We start from the raw sequence: 20994 nt of genomic DNA on the forward strand, positions 1-20994 counted from the left end.
AAAATGGTGGATAACTCAAAAGCGGAAGCCTGGCAAACAAGAGAGAGATGATCTGGACTCTGAAATGAGGAGTGTGTTACATCAGTGGGATAGACTGGAGGTGCGAGAGTCAGTGCTATATCGTAAGAGGCAGCAGCCAAAAGATATGGTTGGCAAGTTGTCATCCCAGGAAGAATGGCTCACGTAGTAGCTAAAGAAGCCCATGAATTTGGAGCGCACTTCGGCCCCACGAAGACCTACCAATGGTTACAACGGTATGTGTATTGCCCCCGGTTGGAGTTTGTGGTGGAAGAGGTTTGCCGGCAATGTCGAGTATGTGACCTCATTAAGAGTACCGAACAGAAGGCACCCATCCAGACCATACAAACTAAGGAGCCGCTAGAAGTCATGATGATCGACTACCTCCTCGTGGGACACTCGGCCCGGGGGCTGCAATACTGTTTGGTGATGACCGATCATTTCTCTAAGATCGCAGTAGTCACTCCGACTAGAGATCAGACTGCGGAATTGGCGGCGCGAGCCATCTGTCAAGACTTCCTCCGGGTGTATGGGTGCCCAAAGCGCATCCATTCCGACTAAGGCGCATGTTTCCAAGGCAAAGTGATGGAAGAATTGTATCATATGTATGGCATCGAGCGGTCCCGGACCACCCCTTACCACCCTCAAGGCAACGGAGCTTGTGAACGCTTCAACCGAACCTTACTTCAAATGCTGAGAACATTGGACGAGGATAAGAAGGCATTTTGGCTAGACTATCTGCCGGAACTGGTCTGGACCTACAACAATCGGATCCACTCCACCACGGGTTATACCCCCTATCTACTGTTGTTTGGAAGAGCTGGACGAGAGATCATTGAGCTGAATTTGGAACAGCCAGAGGAGCTGATGGAGCGAACTGTCACCTCATGGGTGAAAGAGCATTGGCAACGATTGCAAACGATACGGCCGTTGGCGGGTCAGCAACTGCAAGGAAAAGAACATACGGGCCGCAAACCGACTCAAGAGTTACCGCTCCAACCTGGAGACCGAGTATTAGTCAGAGAGAAACACCCCAAGGGAAAACTAAGTGAGAGATGGGAAGTACAGCCATATAAAGTTATCGAGCGAGTATGCTCGATGCTAATGGCCCTGTCTACAAGGTACAGATTGAGACTGGGGCATCCGCCCCTAGAGTACTTCACAGAAATATGCTGCGGCCTTGCCGGTCTGAGGTCTGTTCTACGCCATCGTCGCCTGAAGGCGCTACTCCACTTCCTGAATCTGTCATGTCTGATGGTGAAATCGATGAGTGGTAGACCGTCCCCCTGACTTGGGGGTCCTCAGCCGCACAGAGACGGTAATCCCATGGATGTACCAGTACCACCATGCGAGGACGAGACCAGACAAGAGCTCACAATGTCTCCTGCAACAAGTGTTCCTCTCGAAGATAGTCAAGCCTTACCTGACAGCCAAGAGCTTCGTAGATCCCAGAGGTCTAATGCAGGGGTTCCACCAGTCCGATATGTAGAACAGTGTGCTCTGTCTGTTTTTACACCTTTGTTGCCTCCTCTATAGGTGCTGTTTCCGCATTGCACGTTCCGCCATTACACTTTACACTTTAACCCTGATGCTGTGATGGCCGAGGACAACCATCATTAAGAAGGGAGGCATGTAAGAGGATGCTGCTGTTATGGACAGTAAGGAACACGCTGTCACTTTAAGAGGCTGCACCCCCTTAGGCTGCACACCCTTGTCTGGTGTGATGGAATGTTCTGCTTCTCCCCTGCAATAATCATTTGTAATAAACTACTCTGCAGAGTGTAGGTGTGGAGCTGGAGCAGCGTGTGTGAGCTGATAGCTGAAAGAGAGAAGAACTGTGTCCTGATATAGCGGCAAGAGAGCCACGAAGATACAGAGAAAGGGATTTACAGTTTCCAGGAGCATCCCTAGGATCCAGAAACAAGGAGAAGACCACATTTTACAGAGCTGACAGAAAGCCGTGCGCACCACCGTATTGGACTGCTGGGGCCCCCCTGGGACTGGACCTGATTCTCCAACATCACCGTGAGTTTGTTCCTGTTTGGTGCACCTGTTAGGGCCTAGTGTAGGCTTCAATAGTCAGTACACGGGAGCCATGTGGCCTGCTTAGTAAAGGCCAGAGAGGTTATACGTAGAGTAGCATCATCACTCGTTTATTGTTTACATTTGCTTGTTAGACATATTTTGAGTCGGTTATAGCTGGAGCACCGTGCTATTTTACGGAAAAGATTAAGTTTATTACTCTTGTAAATTGTCTACCCCTGTTTGCATCTTCCTCATTCCCTTCATTCTTTGCCTTCCAATAAACCTACCCTTTGTTGCTTGCACCTCATCTTGTGTATAGTAGTCTTCCTGCACCGTGGTGGTCCCCCAGCCATCGCTTCACATTAAAGAGCCAAGGTCAAAATCAGAAATGTCCACTGGGAATATAGCAAGGTACAAGAGCATCAAAAAGCCAGTCAGATTATCACTGGCAATGAACAGGAGGATTTCTAACAGACGTTACCTTTATACAGTATCTCCCAGCCTGGACAGAAATACAAATCCCAGTGCATACAGAACTAGAATTGTTACTCTGTGAACTCGAGGTCCAAATATATGTTCAATTCTAAGAAGTAGAATAATAAAGCTGTATCCATTGTAACCATGTTTGATCTTTGACTTACCATATTTTATATTTGGACTTATTTTTTTTTTACTATTTACTACATTATAGATGCTACAATAAAAAAATTCTAAAACACAATCTGAAGAAGTATCAAATATTGACTGCAAGCTCTTCAGTACATAACCTATTGTGCTACTGATATTCTCTCTGCATAGTCAACAGTTTGCAAGAGAACAATACAGCATTATTGATGTGTCTTCCCCATGGCTAACCTCATCCTGAGGGATTGAGAAGCTGGAACATCTCATCAACTGGTCCATTGTATAAAATGCCAAAACTCTGAGTAGGGTGGAGGGAACAGGGGGTGGTCTCTTGTACTCTTTACAGCAATGGGGATTCTGCCCGGTTTAACTGGCTCTAAAACCTGTTTTTGCACTTGTCTGAAAATGTTAACCAGTGTGGAGAAATGTTTCTCAAAGTTCACACCACAAATAGTTGTGCTAATCAATAAATAATGCTATCATCTTGCTTTAACTTAATGTATACCCTAACACCTTAATGTACTTTACTCCATATACACTGCTCAAAAAAATAAAAGGAACACTTAAACAACAGAATATAACTCCAAGTAAATCAAACTTCTGTGAAATCAAACTGTCCACTTAGGAATCAACACTGACAATCAATTTCTAATGCTGTTGTGCAAATGTAATAGACAACAGATGGAAATGATTGGCAATTATCAAGACACACTGAATAAAGGAGTGGTTCTGCAGGTGAGGATCACAGACCACAGCTCAGTACCAATACTTTCTCTTTCTCTTTTGAATGTTGGTTGTGCTTTCACACTCGTGGTAGCATGCGACGGACTCTACAATCTACACAAGTGGCTCAGGTAGTGCAGCTCATCCAGGATGGCACATCAATGGCAAGATGATTTGCTGTGTCTGTCAGTGTAGTGGCCAGAGGCTGGAGGCACTACCAGGAGACAGGCCAGTACACCAGGAGACGTGGAGGGGGCCATAGGAGGGCAAAAACCCAGCAGCAGGACCGCTACCTCAGCCTTTGTGCAAAAAGGAACAGGAGGAGCACTGCCAGAGCCCTGCAAAATGACCTCCAGCAGGCCACAAATGTGCATGTCTCTGCTCAAATGGTTAGAAACCGACTCCATGATGATGGTCTGAGTGCCCGATGTCCACAGATGGTTGTTGTGCTCACAGCCCAACACCGTGCAGGACACTTGTCATTTGCCACAGAACACCAGGATTGGCAAATTCACCACTGGCGCCCTGTACTCGTCACAGATGAAAGCAGGTTCACACTGAGCACATGTGACAGACGTGACAGAGTCTGGAGACGCCGTGGAGAGTGATCTTCTGCCTGCAACATCCTTCAGCATGACCAGTTTGGCAGTGGGTCAGTAATGGTGTGGGGTAGCATTTCTTTGGAGGGCTCCACAGCCCTCCATGTGCTCACCAGAGGTAGCTTGACTGCCAATAGGTACCGAGATGAGATCCTCAGACCCCTTGTGAGACCATATGCTGGTGTGGTTGGCCCTGGGTTCCTCCTAATGCAGGACAATGCCAATCTACACAAGTGGCTCAGGTAGTGCAGCTCATCCAGGATGGCACATCAATGGCAAGATGATTTGTTGTGTCTGTCAGTGTAGTGTTCAGAGGCTGGAGGCACTACCAGGAGACAGGCCAGTACACCAGGAGACGTGGAGGGGGCCATAGGAGGGCAAAAACCCAGCAGCAGGACCGCTACCTCAGCCTTTGTGCAAAAAGGAACAGGAGGAGCACTGCCAGAGCCCTGCAAAATGACCTCCAGCAGGCCACAAATGTGCATGTCTCTGCTCAAATGGTTAGAAACCGACTCCATGATGATGGTCTGAGTGCCCGATGTCCACAGATGGTTGTTGTGCTCACAGCCCAACACCGTGCAGGACACTTGTCATTTGCCACAGAACACCAGGATTGGCAAATTCGCCACTGGCGCCCTGTACTCGTCACAGATGAAAGCAGGTTCACACTGAGCACATGTGACAGACGTGACAGAGTCTGGAGACGCCGTGGAGAGTGATCTTCTGCCTGCAACATCCTTCAGCATGACCAGTTTGGCAGTGGGTCAGTAATGGTGTGGGGTAGCATTTCTTTGGAGGGCTCCACAGCCCTCCATGTGCTCACCAGAGGTAGCTTGACTGCCAATAGGTACCGAGATGAGATCCTCAGACCCCTTGTGAGACCATATGCTGGTGTGGTTGGCCCTGGTTTCCTCCTAATGCAGGACAATGCCAGACCTCTTGTGGCTGGAGTGTGTCAGCAGTTCCTGCAAAATAAAGGCATTGAAGCTATGGACTGTACTGCCTGTACCCCAGACCTGAATCCGATCAAACACATCTGGGACATCATGTGTCGCACCATCCACAAATGTCACGTTGCACCACAGACTGTCCAGGAGTTGGCAGATGCTTTAGTCCAGGTCTGGGAGGAGATCCCTCAGGAGACCATACACCGCTTCATCGGGAGCATGCCCAGGTGTTGTAGGGAGGTCATACAGGCAAGTGGAGGCCACACACACTACTGAGCATGATTTCCTTGTCTTGAGGCATTTTCTCTGAAGTTGGATTTGCCTGTAACTTCATTTTCCACTTTGATTTTGAGCATCATTCCAACTTCAGACCTCCGTGGGATATTAATTGTGATTTACGTTGATAATTTTTAGGTTTTATTGTTCTTAACTCATTCCACAATGTCATGAATAAAGAATATTTCATTCAGTGATATCTAGGATGTGGGATTTTAGTGTTCCCTTTATTTTTTTAAGCAGTGTATTATTATTACTGCTGTTTTCATATTGTGCCATGAAATTAAATAATATGAAAGGGAGTGAATACATATTTTATTTACAGGATCGTACTGGCCCACCGGAGGATTCTCCGGTGGGCCCAGGCACTGACACCTGCTGGCATATTGGCAAGCCGCTGCCTAGGGTCCCCACTGCTCCAGGGGCCCCTAGCCAGTGGTGTATTGCTAATAGCGGCACACCCAGCTGCTATGGGGCCCCTGAGTCAAGGGGGGCCCTTCTGGTGCCAGAGAGCAACAGCTGGAGACAGGAGCCTGTCCCCGCTGCTAAAGAGAAATGAATATTCACGCTTCCCCATGCCCCCATGGGCATGGAGAGGAGTGAATACCATTTCACTTTAATAGCGGGCAGCGTTAGCCGCAGGCTCAGGCTAACACTGCTGCTGAATCGGGGCCTCGGAGGTGGGCCCCTAAAGGGCGGTGAACCCTAATTGCGATCCCTGCAGCTTGGCACCGGAGCGGAGCTGCAGGGATCCCATGCTGTCCTCCTTTCTGCCCTCCTGCCCGGCACTTCCAGTCTGACTCAGCGCGGCTGGATGACGTCATCATTTAGAGCGGCTGTTTCAGAGAGGAAGCTGCCGGGATGTGCTGCGGCTGCTGTGAATGTGCGGAGAGGTGAGAGGGTGCTGTGTGTGTGTGTATTTCCCTGCCTGCCTGCGTGTGTGTGGCTGTGTGTGAAGGTGGTGCAGTGTTTTGTGTGTATGTGCGTGTGAGAGAGTGGTGCTGTCTGTGTGTGGTGCTATATGTGAGATAGTGGTGTTTGTGTGTATTGGAGATATTGGAGATTGGCAATGATGTGGGTGATGGGGGTGGTGGGGGAGAAGGCAATGATGGTGGTGGGGGGAGGCGATGGTGGTGGTGGGGGGAGGCAGTGATGATGGTGTGGGGGAAGCAATGATGATGGTGGAGGAAATGATGATGGTGGTGGGGAGGCAATGATGGTTGGGAGAGGCAGTGATGATGATGGTGGGGAGACAATGATGGAGGTGGTAGAATGGGCAATGATGGAGTGGTGAGGGAGAAGGCAATGATGGTGGTGGAGGAAAGGACAATTATGGTGGTGGGAGGAGGCCCTGATGGAGGTGTTGGAATGGGCAACTATTGGGGCGGTGGGGGAGAAACCAATGATGGTTGTGGTGTAAAGTACAAAGATGGTAGCGGTGGAAAGGACAATGGCGGTGGGGGAGGAAGCAATGATGGAGGTGGTGTGTGAAAAGGCAATGATGGAGGTGGTGATGAGTACAATGATGGGGGTGGAGGGGGAAAACAATGATGGTGGTGGAGGGGGCTGCATTATACCCTTTCAGGGGGCTGCATTATACCCTATGAGGGGGCTACATTATAATTCTGTGGGGGGGGGGCTGCATTATTCTCTCTGAGGGCTACAACATACTATATGAGGGGAGCTGCATTATGCCCTATGGGGGGCTACAGTATATTCTATGGGGGGCTGCCTTATGAGAGGGTTGCATTATACTATATGAGGGGGCTGCATTATGCCATATGAGAGTGCTACATTATATTCTATGGGGGGGCTGCATTATAGCTTATGAGGGGGTTGCATTATATTTTGTGGGGTGCTGTATTATACCCTATGAGGGGGGCTGCATTATATTCCATGAGGGAGGCTACATTATATTCTATGAGGGGGGCTACTTTATATTTTATGATGGGGCTACCCCAACGCCTGCTACATAATTAAGACGTGTACTACCTTATATTATACCCTGATATTAGCGCGCTGTTACTGAAAATAATCTCTATATAAAGACCAACACTGATATTACCGCCATATGTTCAGTGCTTTATACAAGTCCTACAGAACATATAAGAGATCACTGCACAGTTACAGATAATGTCTTACCGCTGACGTTCTCTCTGATGGAATAGTTCACTTTTCATGTCTTTTCCATCTGGCCCAGACCGACATGACAACTTCTTCCAGCCAGGACTCGGCTGCAAAGAATACAACAAAGACACGTTTCACTTCTCATATTCCAGCCATCACCATCTATTCCCAACCTGCACAAACTCCTCATCCTGCTGATACCCCAAATACTGAGCAGCTGCTGCCCTATATGACCCTAATACTGCCCCTGATACCCCAATACTGAGCCGCTGCTGCCCTATGTGACCCTATTACTGCCCCTGATACCCCAATACTGAGCCGCTGCTGCCCTATGTGACCCTATTACTGTCCCTGATGCCCCAATGCCCCAATACTGAGCCACTGCTGCCGTATGTGTCCCTATTACTGCCCATTATACCCCAATACTGAGCCACTGCCGCTGTATGTGTCCCTATTACTGCCCCTTATACCCCAATACTGAGCCACTGCTGTCGTATGTGTCCCTATTACTGTCCCTGATACCCCAATACTGAGCTGCTGCTCCCGTATGCGACCCTATTACTGCAACTGATACCCCGATATTGAGCAGCTGCTGCCATATGTGTCCCTATTACTGCACCTGATACCCCAATACTGAGCCGCTGCTGCCGTATGTGCCCCCATGACTGCACATGATACCCCAATACTGAGCCGCTGCTGCCGTATGTATCCCTATTACTGCCCCTTATACCCCAATACTGAGCCACTGCTGTCGTATGTGTCCCTATTACTGCCCCTGATACCCCAATACTGAGCTGCTGCTCCCGTATGCGACCCTATTACTGCAACTGATACCCCGATATTGAGCCGCTGCTGCCGTATGTGTCCCTATTACTGCACCTGATACCCCAATACTGAGCCGCTGCTGCCGTATGTGTCCCTATTACTGCCCCTGATACCCCAATACTGTGCCGCTGCTGCCGTATGTGTCCCTATTACTGCACCTGATACCCCAATACTGAGCCTCTGCTGCCGTATGTGTCCCTATTACTGCACCTGATACCCCAATCCTGAGCCGCTGCTGCTGTATGTGTCCCTATTACTGCAGCTGATACCCCAATACTGAGCCGCTGCTGCTGTATGTGTCCCTATTACTGCACCTGATACCCCAATACTGAGCCGCTGCTGCTGTATGTGTCCCTATTACTGCACCTGATACCCCAATACTGAGTCGCTGCTGCCGTATGTGTCCCTATTACTGCACCTGATATCCCAATACTGAGCCTCTGCTGCCGTATGTGTCCCTATTACTGCACCTGATACCCCGATACTGAGACGCTGCTGCCATATGTGCCACTATTACTGCACCTGATACCCCGATACTGAGCCTCTGCTGCCGTATGTGACCCTATTACTGCACCTGATACCCCAATACTGAGCGCTGCTGCCGTATGTGACCCTATTACTGCACCTGATACCCCAATACTGAGCCGCTGCTGCCGTATGTCCCTATTACTGCACCTGATACCCCAATACTGAGCCGCTGCTGCAGTATGTGTCCCTATTACTGCACCTGATACCCCAAAACTGAGCCACTGCTGCCGTATGTGACCCTATTACTACCCCTGATACCCAATACTGAGTCGATGCTGCCGTATGTCCCTATTAATGCACATGATACCCCAATACTGAGCCGCTGCTGCAGTATGTGTCCCTATTACTGCACCTGATACCCCAAAACTGAGCCACTGCTGCCGTATGTGACCCTATTACTACCCCTGATACCCAATACTGAGTCGATGCTGCCGTATGTGTCCCTATTACTGCACCTGATACCCCAATACTGAGCTGCTGCTGCCATATGTGTCCCTATTACTGCACCTGATACCCCGAAACTGAGCCGCTGCTGCCGTATGTGACCCTATTACTCCACCTGATACCCCAATACTGAGCCGCTGCTGCCGTATGTGTCCCTATTACTGCCCCTGATACCCTAATACTGAGCTGCTGCTGCTGTGTGTCTCTATTACTGCCCCCGATACTGAGCCTCTGCTGCCGTATGTGTCCCCATTACTGCACCTGATAACCCAATACTGAGCCACTGCTGCCATATGTGTCCCTATTACTGCACCTGCTGTGTGGTTCTCTGTACCCTCTAAATTCTAAAGCAACCCTCTATAATATAGTAATGCCGGGTGCAAGTGCCCTAGAAAACAGTGCCCACATTTTGCCCCCTAGAAAGTAATATTGTCCTGTGTGCCCCTTTGATAGTCACAGTAACCTGAGTTCCCCTATAGCAATAAGTGCCCACTTTACATTTAATAATGACCCTAGTCTCCCCCCTGTACAGATCCCCTATACACAGTATGATGCTCTCTTATACACAGTATAATGCCCCCTCACTGTATAGTACCACCCACACAGTATATTGACCCCTTAGTAGCCTCCAAACTGTTTGATGGCTCCAACAATGTATAATGGCCCCTTCACTGTAATCTCCACACTGTATGATGGCCCCCATAAATAACCTCCATATAGTATAATGTGCCAGATAGTCCTCAATATAATACAAGGCAGCTCCCCCATAGGCAGACCCTGTAGTATAAGACAGCACCCCCCCCATAGGATAGGCAGATCCTGTAGTATAAGGCAGCACCCCCCATAGGCAGATCCTGTATATAAGGCAGCGCCACCCAAAGGCAGATCCTATATATAAGGCAGCACCCCCCATAGGCAGATCCTGCATATAAGGCAGCACACCCCCAAAGGCAGATCCTATATATAAGGCAGCACCCCCCATAGGCAGATCCTGTAAATAAGGCAGCCCCCCATAGGCAGATCCTGTATGTAAGGCAGCACCCCCCAAAGGCAGGTCCTATATATAAGGCAGCACCCCCCATAGACAGATCCTGAATATAAGGCAGCCCCCCATAGGCAGATCCTGTATATAAGGCAGCACCCCCCAAAGGCAGATCCTATATATAAGGCAGCACCCCCTCCATAGGAAGCACCCCCCCACACACACACACAGAATATACCTGGGGTTAAAGTGTCCTAGACCAGTTTATACCCCTATGGGTCAGAATATACCCAGGCTGCTGTAGATCAGATTTTTCAGGCTTTTGAGAACCATTGAGTGATATACTCAATATCGGGGCCCCAGGCAGCACACGGGACCCCAGACAGCACATGAGGGAGGGGGGGGGGGGCAGAGACAGTGAACGGGTTCCCAGGCAGAACACGGGGGCCCCAGGCAGCAAACGGGGGCAGAGACAGTGAACGGGTTCCCAGGGAGCACATGGGGCCCCAAGCAGCACATGGGCCCCAGGCAGCACATGGGGGCCCCGGGCAGCGCACATGGCCCTAGGCAGCACATGGAGCCCCAGGCAGTGCATGGGCCCCAGGCAGCACATGGGGGCAGAGAGAGTGAATGGGGCCCAGGGAGCACAGGGCCCCAGGCAGCACACGGGCTCCAGGCAGCACATGGGGGACCCAGGCAGCACACCGGGTCCCAGGCAGCACACGGGGCCCCAGGCAGCACACAGGGGCAGAGACAGCAAACGGGGTCCCAGGCAGCACACTAGGCCCCAGGCAGCACACGGGGACCCCAGGCATCGCACAGGACCCCAGGCAGCACACGGGGTCCCAGGCAGCGCACAGGACCCCAGGCAGCATACGGGGTCCCAGGCAGCGCACAGGGGCCCCAGGCAGCACACGGGGGTCCCAGGCAGTGCACAGGACCCCAGGCAGCACACAGGGTCCTAGGCAGCACACAGGGGCCCCTGTGTGCTGTCTCTGCCCCCTGTGTACTGTCTCTGCCCCCTGTGCGTTTTCTGGGACCCCTGTGCGCTGTATGAGACCCCCTGTGTGATTTCTGGAGCCCCGTTCTTGAGTATATCACTCAATCCTGTGCGATGTCTGGGGCCTCTGTGCAATGACTGGTGCCCCATTATTAAGTATATCACTCAATGGTTCTCAAAAGCGTGAAAAATCTGATCTACAGCAGCTGGGGTATATTCTGACTGGGAGGGGTATAATCTAGCCTAGGCCAAACTATACCCTGGGGTATAGTTTGGCCTAGGCCATAGTATACCCGGGGTATATTCTGGCCCAGAGGGGTATAAACTGGCCTAGGCCAATTTATACCCCGGGGTATAGTTTGGCGTAGGCCAGTATATACCCAGGGTATAATCTGGCCTAGGCCACTTTAAGCCCGGGTTTATTCTGTGCGGGGGTGTTAATCTGGCCTGTTACACCGGGTATTAACTTAACAAGTTCCGTTAGGGTCACCGGGCCAGAGTGCAAGATTGACCCAATAACTGTATATCCTGAATGATTTTACTAAAAGATAAAATGATATTGATACTAATGGAAGGGAAAGGAGGAAGGGAAGAGGGGAAAAGAGAGATAGAGAGCGGGAGGAGAGAGAGAAAAAAATAAAAAGAGGGGGAGGAGGAGAGCTTGTGCAGCTGATACCACCTACTAATAGTCTTGATCAGGTAAATAATGATTGGAAGTTTGGTGAATCTCTAAATAGGATCCAGGGTCACCAGACTTGGATAAATTTGTTGTGGTCTCCGGATGCTTCTGTAACGGGGGCCGAGGTGATAGTCATGGCGAGGGGCTGCTGTTCCGGCACATCTCCTCAGTTTGCAGGGTCCTGGTCTTCTGCAGCAACACACAATAACTATCAGCGTCCAAGTTTAATTCAAACATAACAAGTTTACTTAGCTCATCCAGCTTGGATACAGACACCGCACAGCAATCTTCCAACAGGATGGACAGGTTTTTCCCTGAACTATCCCTGGTTCTTCCTGTCACCATTTGTTCCGTACCACATCCTACGGTACCGCAGCTCCCTAAGCAGCCGGTCTAGGTTGTTCCTGGCACTCCCTGTCCATTTTCCCCATCCTGGGCAAAAGTAAAGGATGACACTGCCAATCCTTGCCAAGACCGTAGGTCTTTGACGTCCCATAAGCCTAGCCACTGTTTCTCTCATGCTGCCCAAATCTGCTCGTGCTCTTGTGTCTGTCTACTCGTAGGGCCTGAATTCATGAGCCTCTGTCATAATACAGCTTTGGTCAAACACTTCACTGTTCCTCTTTCTATTCAACTCTAACTACTTCCGGAACACATTCTCTTCACCCTTTCTCTAGCTCCTCCCATAAGCTAACATCCTATTGGTTTAACTATTTCTTATCTTAACACAATCTAATCTCCTAATCAGTGCCGTATCTGCCACTAGGCACTTGAGGGCACGTGCCTAGGGCGGCAGGATGCGTGGGGCGCTGTTATGACCTGGTGGTTAGGAGCAACCGGAATGACCAGATAGTTAAACCACATACAGGACGAACTCTGGGATGTGGGAACTCTGCTGACCGCAAGCCCTAATCCTATCACGCACACTAGAAATAGCCGTGGAGCACTCCTTACCAGACCTAGGCACCTCGTCACAGCCTAAGGGCTATCTAGCCCTAGAGAAGGAAAATAAAGCCTACCTTGCCTCAGAGAAATTCCCCAAAGGTAAAGGAAGCCCCCCACATACTGTATATTGACTGTGAGTAAAGATGAAAGTCACAAACGCAGAAATGAAAACAGGTTTTCAGCAAAGGGAGGCCAGACTAACTAAATAGACAGAGGATAGGAAAGGTAACTTTGCGATCAGCACAAAAACCTACAAAGACCACGCAGAGTGTGCAAAAAAGACCTCCGCACCGACTCACGGTGCGGAGGGGCCACCCTGCATCCCAGAGCTTCCAGCCAGCAAGACAAAATCATGAAAACCAGCTGGACAAGAAAACAGAGAACAAAATAAGACTATAAGGAACTTAGCTTCTGCAGGAGAAGGCAGGTCACCAGAGAGATCCAGGAGCGAACTGAACGAATGCAAAAACATTGACAGCTGGCCTAGAGTAACGATCTGAGAAGAGTTAAATAGAACAGCCAACCAAAGGATAAACCACGTCACCTGTGTAAGGAACCTCAGAAGCCGCAGCTTCACTCATAGCCACCAGAGGGAGCCCATAGACGGAACTCGCCGAAGTACCATTCACGACCACAGGAGGGAGCTTGACAACAGAATTCACAACAGTACCCCCCCTTTGAGGAGGGGTCACCGAACCCTCACCAGAGCCCCCAGGCCGACCAGGATGAACCAAAGGAAAGGCACGAACAAGATCGGCAGCATGAATATCAGAGGCAAAAACCCAGGAATTATCTTCCTGACCATAACCCTTCCACTTGACCAGGTACTGGAGTTTCCGTCTCGAAACACGAGAATCCAAAATCTTCTCCACCACATACTCCAACTCCCCCTCGACCAACACCGGGGCAGGAGGATCAACGGAGGGAACCATAGGCGCCACGTATCTCCGCAACAACGACCTATGGAACACATTATGGATCGCAAAAGAAGTTGGAAGGTCCAAACGAAATGACACAGGATTAAGAACTTCAGAAATCTTATATGGCCCAATGAACCGAGGCTTAAACTTAGGAGAGGAAACCTTCATAGGAACGTGACGAGATGACAACCAAACCAAATCCCCAACACAAAGTCGGGGACAAACACAACGCCGGCGGTTAGCGAAACGTTGAGCCTTCTCCTGGGACAATGTCAAATTGTCCACCACATGAGTCCAAATCTGCTGCAACCTGTCCACCACCGCATCCACACCAGGACAGTCCGAAGGCTCAACCTGCCCTGAAGAGAAACGAGGATGGAAACCAGAATTACAGAAAAACGGAGAAACTAAAGTAGCCGAGCTGGCCCGATTATTAAAGGGACACTGTCACCTGAATTTGGAGGGAACAATCTTCAGCCATGGAGGCGGGGTTTTTGTGTTTTTGATTCACCCTTTCCTTACCCGCTGGCTGCATGCTGGCTGCAATATTGGATTGAAGTTCATTCTCTGTCCTCCATAGTACACGCCTGCGCTGTGCAAGATTGCCTTGTGCAGGCATATACTACGGAGGACAGAGAATGAACTTCAATCCAATATTGCAGCAAGCATGCAGCCAGCGGGTAAGGAAAGGGTGAATCAAAAACCCCCAAACCCCGCCTCCATGGCTGAAGATTGTTCCCTCCAAATCCAGGTGACAGTGTCCCTTTAAGGGCGAACTCAGCCAAAGGCAAGAAGGACACCCAATCATCCTGATCAGCAGAGACAAAGCATCTCAGATATGTCTCCAAAGTCTGATTAGTTCGTTCGGTTTGGCCATTAGTCTGAGGATGGAAAGCCGAAGAAAAAGACAAATCAATGCCCATCTTAGCGCAAAAGGACCGCCAAAACCTCAAAACAAACTGGGAACCCCTGTCCGAGACGATGTTCTCTGGAATGCCATGCAAACGAACCACATGCTGGAAAAACAATGGCACCAAATCAGAGGAGGAAGGCAATTTAGGCAAGGGTACCAAATGGACCATCTTAGAGAAGCGATCACAAACCACCCAAATGACCGACATCCTTTGAGAAACAGGGAGATCAGAAATAAAATCCATGGAAATATGCGTCCAGGGCCTCTTCGGGATCGGCAAGGGCAACAACCCACTGGCACGAGAACAGCAGGGCTTAGCCCGAGCACAAGTCCCACAGGATTGCACAAAAGAACGCACATCCCGTGACAAAGAAGGCCACCAAAAGGATCTAGCCATCAAATCTCTGGTACCAAAGATTCCAGGATGACCAGCCAACACTGAACAATGAATCTGAGAGATAACTCTACTAGTCCATCTATCAGGGACAAACAGTTTCTCCGTAGGACAACGGTCCGGTCTATCAGCCTGAAACTTTTGCAGCATACGCCGCAAATCAGGGGAAATGGCAGACAAAATTACCCCTTCTTTAAGAATACCCGTCGGCTCCGGAATTCCCGAGAGTCAGGCACAAAACTCCTTGACAGGGCATCAGCCTTCACATTCTTAGATCCCGGAAGGTATGAAACCACAAAATCAAAACGGGAGAAAAAGAGCGACCATCGAGCCTGTCTAGGATTCAACCGTTTGGCAGACTCAAGATAAGTTAAATTCTTGTGATCAGTCATGACCACCACACGATGTTTAGCTCCTTCAAGCCAATGTCGCCACTCCTCGAATGCCCAATTCATGGCCAACAACTCCCGATTGCCCACATCATAATTGCACACAGCAGGCAAGAATTTTCTAGAAAAGAAGGCACAGGGTTTCATCACCGAGCCATCAGAACTTCTTTGCGACAACACAGCCCCTGCTCCAATTTCAGAAGCATCAACCTCAACCTGGAAAGGGAGCGAAACATCTGGCTGTCACAACACAGGGGCAGAAGCAAAACGTCGCTTCAACTCCTGAAAAGCCTCTACAGCCGCAGAGGACCAATTGACCACATCAGCACCTTTCTTGGTCAAATCAGTCAATGGTTTAGCAATACTGGAAAAATTAGCGATGAAGCGACGATAAAAATTAGCAAAGCCCAGAAACTTCTGCAAGCTCTTCACAGATGTCGGCTGAGTCCAATCGTAAATGGCCTGAACTTTAACAGGGTCCATCTCGATAGTAGAAGGGGAAAAAATGAAACCCAAAAATGAAACCTTCTGAACTCCAAAGAGACACTTTGACCCCTTCACAAACAAGGAATTCGCACGAAGGACCTGGAACACCATTCTGACCTGCTTCACATGAGACTCCCAATCATCCGAAAAGACCAAAATGTCATCCAAATATACAATCATGAATCTATCCAGGTACTCTCGGAAGATGTCATGCATAAAGAACTGAAACACAGATGGAGCATTAGAAAGCCCGAATGGCATAACCAGGTACTCAAAATGGCCCTCGGGCGTATTAAATGCTGTTTTCCATTCATCACCCTGTTTAATTCGCACAAGATTATACGCACCACGAAGATCTATCTTGGTGAACCAACTAGCCCCCTTAATGCGAGCAAATAAATCAGACAGCAGCGGCAAAGGATACTGAAATTTTTACTGTGATCTTATTAAGAAGGCGGTAATCAATACAAGGTCTCAAAGAACCATCCTTCTTGGCCACAAAAAAGAACCCTGCTCCCAACGGTGATGACGACGGACGAATATGACCCTTCTCCAAGGATTCCTTTACATAACTCTGCATAGCGGCGTGCTCTGGCACAGATAAATTAAACAGACGGCCCTTAGGAAACTTACTACCAGGAATCAAATTAATAGCACAGTCGCAATCCCTATGAGGAGGTAGGGCACCGGATTTGGGCTCTTCAAATACATCCCGGTAATCTGATAAAAACTCAGGGACTTCAGAAGGAGTGGAAGGCGAAATTGACAGCAATGGAACATCACCATGTACCCCCTGACAACCCCAGCTGGACACCGACATAGATTTCCAATCCAACACTGGATTATGGACCTGTAGCCATGGCAACCCCAAAACGACCACATCATGCAGATTATGCAAGACCAAAAAACGAATATCCTCCTGATGTGCAGGAGCCATGCACATGGTCAATTGAGTCCAGTACTGAGGCTTATTCTTGGCCAAAGGCGTAGCATCAATTCCTCTCAATGGAATAGGATACTGCAAGGGCTCCAAGAAAAAACCACAGCGCCTGGCAAACTCCAAGTCCATCAAATTCAGGGCAGCGCCTGAATCCACAAATGCCATTACAGAAAAGGACGACAGAGAGCAAATCAGAGTAACGGACAAAAGAAATTTAGACTGTACCGTACCAATGGTGGCAGACCCAGCGGACCGCTTAGTGCGCTTAGGACAATCGGAGATAGCATGAGTGGATTCACCACAGTAAAAACACAGCCCATTCCGACATCTGTGTTCCTGCCGTTCAGCTCTGGTCAAAGTCCTATCACACTGCATAGGCTCTGGCCTATGCTCAGAGAACACCGCCAGATGGTGCACAGCTTTGCGCTCACGCATGCGCCGATCGATCTGAATGGCCAAAGACATAGACTCATTCAGACCAGCAGGTGTGGGAAATCCCACCATGACATCCTTAAGGGCTTCAGAAAGACCCTTTCTGAAAATTGCCGCCAGGGCACATTCATTCCAATGAGTAAGCACTGACCACTTTCTAAACCTCTGACAGTACACCTCCGCTTCATCCTGACCCTGACACAAAGCCAGCAAGATTTTCTCTGCCTGATCCACTGAATTTGGTTCATCATAAAGCAATCCAAGCGCCAGAAAAAATGCATCAACATCACGCAATGCCGGACCTCCTGGCGCAAGGGAAAATGCCCAGTCTTGAGGGTCACCACGTAACAAAGAAATAATGATTTTTACTTGTTGAGCGGGGTCACCAGAGGAGCGGGGTTTCAAAGCTAGAAACAGTTTACAATTATTTTTGAAATTCAAGAACCTAGATCTATCCCCAGAAAATAAGTCAGGAATAGGAATTCTAGGCTCTAACATAGGATTCTGAACCACAAAATCTTGAATGTTTTGTACTCTTGCAGTGAGATGATCCACACAAGAGGACAAACCTTGAATGTCCATAACTACACCTGTGTCCTGAACCACCCAAAGGTCTAGGGGATAAGAAAGACAAAACACAGTGCAAAGAAAAAAAAATGGTCTCAGAAGTTCTCTTATCCCTCTATTGAGATGCATTAATACTTACGGGCCAGCTGTACTGTTATGACCTGGTGGTTAGGAGCACCCGGAATGACCAGATAGTTAAACCACATACAGGACGAACTCTGGGATGTGGGAACTCTGCTGACCGCAAGCCCTAATCCTATCACACACACTAGAAATAGCCGTGGAGCGCTCCTGACCAGACCTAGGCACCTCGTCACAGCCTAAGGGCTATCTAGCCCTAGAGAAGGAAAATAAAGCCTACCTTGCCTCAGAGAAATTCCCCAAAGGGGAAAGTCACAAACGCAGAAATGAAAACAGGTTTTCAGCAAAGGGAGGCCAGACTAACTAAATAGACAGAGGATAGGAAAGGTAACTTTGCGATCAGCACAAAAACCTACAAAGACCACGCAGTGTGCAAAAAAGACCTCCGCACCGACTCACGGTGCGGAGCGGCCACCCTGCATCCCAGAGCTTCCAGCCAGCAAGACAAAATCATGAAAACCAGCTGGACAAGAAAACAGAGAACAAAATAAGACTATAAGGAACTTAGCTTCTGCAGGAGAAGGCAGGTCACCAGAGAGATCCAGGAGCGAACTGAACGAATGCAAAAACATTGACAGCTGGCCTAGAGTAACGATCTGAGAGGAGTTAAATAGAACAGCCAACCAAAGGATAAACCACGTTACCTGTGTAAGGAACCTCAGAAGCCGCAGCTTCACTCATAGCCACCAGAGGGAGCCCATAGACGGAACTCGCCGAAGTACCATTCACGACCACAGGAGGGAGCTTGACAACAGAATTCACAACAGGGCGCACTTGAGCAAGGGTTGTTTTTTTATAAAGTCCGGGGTCAAGCGCCATGCATACAAGATGGGGAGCCGAGCCATGCATACAGGATGGGAGGATTGGGGACATGTATGAGGAAACAGTACTGAGGAATGGGGGACATGTATGAGGAAACAGTATGGGGGAATGGGGGGCATATATGAGGAAATAATATGGGGGGATGGGTGCAGCCAGTATGGGGAGCGAACGAGGGAATGCGTGTGGACACAGTATGAGTAGTGATGTGAAAAATGGATGTGGACAGAGTACGGGGAGTGAGGGTGATGGGATGTGTGCAGACAAAGTATCGGGAGTCAGGTGAGCAGGCAGTATAGAATGTGAGGGGGTAAATATATGAGGAGACAGGATGGTGAACAGGGGGGATGTGAGAGGAGACAGTATGAGGAGGGAGGGGAATAGTGTGAGGAGACAGTATGGGGGCAGAAAAGCGAGTGGGCACAGAATAGAAACTGAGTAGTGGGGGCATAGCATGGAGGGACAATGTAAGGGCACAGCCAGGAGGGGACAGTATACCAAGGAGGGGGAGTGTGATGAGAGAGTACAGTATAAATACTGAGCCCTATAGGGGGACACAGTGTGAGAGGACAGTGTGAAGAGGGGGCTGGTATGGAAAGGAGAGGTCAGTGTGAAGCGCGTATACCATAAGAGGGACAATGTGGGGGTCATGTTTTGTGCAGACAATATAGTGAGGGGCAATTTTTTATTCAGGAGCATTATAATGACACTTGCATTTTTAAGGGCATCATGTGGAGGTTTTCTGCAAAAGCTGAGAAGATGTAAGTCTGCAGAGATGGCTGTGGATGAGAAAACTCATCATGGCATCTGGACAAGATGAAGAAAAGAAGGAGAACGGCTCCAGAGGCGACGTCATCTATAAGGTACCTGGATGTAAATGTTATTTGTGATACTTACTAACTCTCATGTTTTTATTTATATTAGGAGCATTAAAGGGGATGTCCAGGTTTGTGATTAATCTGCAGTTATTCTTTGTGACTGCAGACTTCTGATCTCTCACAGTGCGCACTGCACGCTGTCAGGATTCTGTCGTGCTGGTGATTTACCTTTATGCGATCACGTGCTGACTAGACATATGTGGCTTCCGTCAATGAAAATGAACTGAGCGAGGCCGGTCACGTCTAGTCAGAATGTGGTCGGAAGTATACAAATCACATGCTTGTGCTGACTTGACTGTTCACCGGCAAGGGAGAATCCTAAAAATGTGCAGTGCAAGTGCAGCGCCCCAGGGTCCTGGTCGTTGCAGTAATATCATTCTCCTCTAGGGGGGAGTGATGTTACGTCTGAAGGCAGTAAAGGAGATCACTTTAACAGGTATCACAAAACATGCAACACACTTCACACTCCAGCCCACCAGGGGGAGCTATGCTCCTATTTATTAGGGCACTCTTCACAATTAGGTAAAACTGGTGGTCCGGATAGGAAGTTAGGCAGATGGTGGCTGAGCTTGACTCAGTCAGTTCCTGTCAGGCAGACAGAGAGGAAGGAGGAACATCCAGGAGTTGCCGACAGGGTGGTCCCTGACAGGGGTGGGATCCTGTCAGAGGCCTAGATGGAAGGACACGGAGCTGCGCCTGCCCCACTTGCGGCAGCATCCTAAGAAAGGACACGAACAGCGCATTGTATTGTAGCGGGTGAGAAACGAAGTCATAGCAAAAGGAGAGGAAACCAGAAGGAGTTCTGCCCTATACAGGCTGCCTCCTTCTGAGGCGCAGGATCCCGGTAGCCGGAACACCGAGGGAGCAACAGTCTCTATGCCTTGCTCCAGAGACCGGCAGGATAGCTAATTCCAATTTACTAATCCGCCCTATACCCAGGAGGCACGGTGGCAACTTGTGGGGGCCGGGGCATGCTAGAGTCCCTGTGAAAAGCCTCAGGCCACCAGTCATACGGGTTTGTCCTTAAAGGGAAGGTGCCACCAGTTTTCTTGTATTTTGTTTTTTTGTGAAATTAAGCTTAAAATAGTAATTAAAATGTATTAATGCAATGTTTGCACTGTTTGCAAACATTTCCATATGAAAAATATTATATATTTTTCTACAAATATACATATTTACCACTAGGGGGAGCATTTTCCGTTTTAGCCCTCAAGCAGCTATAGTAAGGTTTAGCAGCTCTGCCCCAGGGATATTAGACCACCCAAAAGGGGAGGGAAATGGTGATGTCAGCAGTTACTGCCCCAATTTTGCTGCTAACAGTAAGAATAAAGAGAAGCATCACAGGGCAGCACCATTTTGTGTGTGACTGCCCT

General features: G+C 49.1%; 1 protein-coding gene across 2 annotated transcripts in view; it reads left to right on the plus strand.

The window, feature by feature from the left end:
* The first annotated feature begins 1803 nt into the window (after nt 1-1803).
* The window catches only part of LOC138672445 (uncharacterized), an 86865-nt gene continuing 67674 nt past the window's right edge, over nt 1804-20994 (plus strand). For both annotated transcript variants that reach the window (XM_069760419.1, XM_069760438.1), the window contains exon 1: nt 1804-2043. The gene's annotated coding sequence lies outside the window, so the exon portion shown is untranslated. The remainder of the gene's footprint in view (nt 2044-20994) is intronic.

The sequence above is a fragment of the Ranitomeya imitator genome, chromosome 1 (genome assembly GCF_032444005.1).
Source record: "Ranitomeya imitator isolate aRanImi1 chromosome 1, aRanImi1.pri, whole genome shotgun sequence".
Classification (NCBI taxonomy): Eukaryota; Metazoa; Chordata; class Amphibia; order Anura; family Dendrobatidae; genus Ranitomeya; species Ranitomeya imitator.